Source organism: Cebus imitator, unplaced genomic scaffold (assembly GCF_001604975.1).
Source record: "Cebus imitator isolate Cc_AM_T3 unplaced genomic scaffold, Cebus_imitator-1.0 Scaffold180, whole genome shotgun sequence".
Taxonomy (NCBI): domain Eukaryota; kingdom Metazoa; phylum Chordata; class Mammalia; order Primates; family Cebidae; genus Cebus; species Cebus imitator.
Genome location: NW_016107495.1, coordinates 465704 through 468356, shown reverse-complemented (window position 1 = coordinate 468356; position 2653 = coordinate 465704).

Sequence of the window (2653 nt, the reverse complement as noted above, 5' to 3'; positions counted from 1 at the left end):
CTAAATGTGGGAGGGCCTGAGGTGGAATAGGATTTCTTTTTTTTTTTTCTTCTGAGATGAAGTCTCGGTCTGTTGCCCAGGCTGGAGTGCAGTGGCGTAATCTCGGCTCACTGCAACCTCCACCTCCCAGGTTCAAGTGATGCTCCTGACTCAGCCTCCCAAGTAGCTGGGATTACAGGCGCCTGGCACCACGCCTGGCTAAGTTTTGTATTTTTAGTAGAGGTGGGGTTTTGCCATGTTGGCCAGGCTGGTCTTGAACTCCTGACCTCAGGTGATCTGCCTGCTTCAGCCTCCCAAAATGCTGGGATTACAGGCATGAGCCACCATGCCTGGCCGGAATAGGATTTCTTAGCTCCAATAGAATCTGCCATCTTTGAAGGATGACATCTTTAAATTACAGTTTTCTCTGTCACCGAGGTTCTGAATAAGAAATGACCACATTGTAAATAGTTCTGAACTTCTGCCAAACCTTTGCTGAAGATGTGGACTATCATGGGACAGTACACAACAGGTGGGCCAGAGCATATGCCTCGAAGCCATTGGCCCGGGTTCAAATCCCCGCTTTGCCATCAATTTACTGCCTGATATTGAGCAAGCGGGCTGCTTTGAGCCTTGGTTGAATCTGGCACATAATTGAGAATAACATATGTATTTTATGTTGTTGTGGTCTTCACTTACAGAAGGACTTGCAAGCTAAACTTCTTTTATAATTTAGTGTGGGGCCAGGAGGAAGGATCAGGCTTCACTCTTCATCAGTGAGATTTCGATAGATCAGCATTTCCCAAAGCATGTGCTGTGACATACAGGACGTGGGGAGATGTCATGCAGTCAGAGGCTCTGGTATTGAAATGAGTTTGGGCGGTGCCGGGTTAAGCAGGGGTAAACAGCATCTTTGCTGCAAGACTTTTCATAACCTTTATTAAGCTAAGATGCCTTGCGAAGCTCCATGAGTGGGTGATGTTGACAGAATTTTCTCAAATTCATTTGACCAACGAACCCTTTTTCCACGAGGCATACCATGGGACACGTTTTGGAATTGTCGTTACATCCCTCTTTCTCTCTTGGCCCCCGGAAACTTCTATTTCCATCTGATGCTCACCCCGAGTAACCAAATCAGTGGGGATCTGAGTATATTTATACCCCACCTCCACTCTGCTGTGCTGGTTTTCTATTTTTGTTTTGCTGTACATATATCTTTTAGTGCAGGATGCCTCAGATGCTGTGTAGCAATGAGGGGGGTGGGGATGCCATCATCTGGAGAGAAAGAGCCCACGCTGGAATCTCAGGCAGTTCTGAGATCTTGGGAGCTGTGAGCAGGGACATGGGTGCAGTTCCTCACTGCTCTGCCCAGCTGCCACAATGCTGATCATCCCTAGGGAGACTGGGATAAATGCAGCCCCTTAGGGGACCCATTCAAGGTCTGTTTGCGAATTCTGTCACGGGCGATGAAGAAAGGAGGGCAAGTGTCAGCACATTTATGTCCTCCAAGCACTGCTTAAGAAAATAAGAGTCACCTTGAACTGGTCACTGCCGACCTCAAAAGCAAGTTATTTCTGCTGTTGTTGCATTTAGTGGTTCTAAGAAAGACAAAGGCAGGTGGGCCAAGGCAGTAAGTACGCCTCAGAGTTTGAAGTGGTGGCCTTAGGAGTGAGTGAGCCAATGGCAGCGAAGCCCCCTGAGGGTTACAGGCCAACAAGGAGCTACCAGGAACAATGTCACAGGAGGGCTGGCTGTGTCCTGCCTCTGGGGGCAGGGAGTGCAGGTGCCATCATTTCTTTCTTTGAACTCTGAACCCCCCTCAATGGATCCTTCTCTGTACCTTTCAATTGACCCACATGGGTAAGGCGGTGGGTGGGGACTGGGAGAAAGTCTCCATCTTCCAAATCCTTTGTTTCTCCAGCATATTTCAATCTGCAGGTATTAAACCTGCGGGTAGAGACAGCATTCAGTGGGTCGTGACCAGCATTTTATAACGTGAAATAGAATAGAAAGTATTAGAGTCATTGGCTGTAGCAGGGTTGCTAAGTATGATTTTGTGAAAGGTCAACAGATAGGTAGGCATAGAGCTAGATAGGTATGGAGCTGTGTGCTGTGGCTGAAGTTTGGGGGTCACTGTAGTTGACCCGGGGAGCTGGCACCAGATGGGCAAGGTGGATCTGCTCTCAGAGTCTGTCCTGGGTTCTGAGGCCCAGTCCCAAGCCTGAGGTGTTCCTCTAGACCAGAGAATAATGTACCCCAAAGAAAGGTGCTTGTGATGCACTCTCTTTCAGAGTCATGTTTTAGTCAATCAGGCCACTCGGCCAGGGGCCCCTCCTGCAGAAGAAGGGCATCCCTACTCCTGGCTGACTGGGAGGCACCACCAGCTGCAGTATGTCCAGGTGGACTCCGCAGGCTGTGTGAGGAGGGGGAGCACTGGAATAGGAGTCCCAGTTCTGGTTCCTAGCCCAGGTCTGCCACTTACTGCTGTGCCTCAGGGCAGGTGATTTGTTCTCTGTGGGCATCAGTTACTCATAGGACCAGGTGATTTCTAATGTGTTTCTCTCTTAGTCTGTTCTAGTAGGACATTAAGAAAATCTGGATCTTCTGGGAAATCCCAAAAGGGAAGCCAGTGTCACCCACAGGCTTCTCCCCAAGGCCCCTGGAGCAGGGTCCA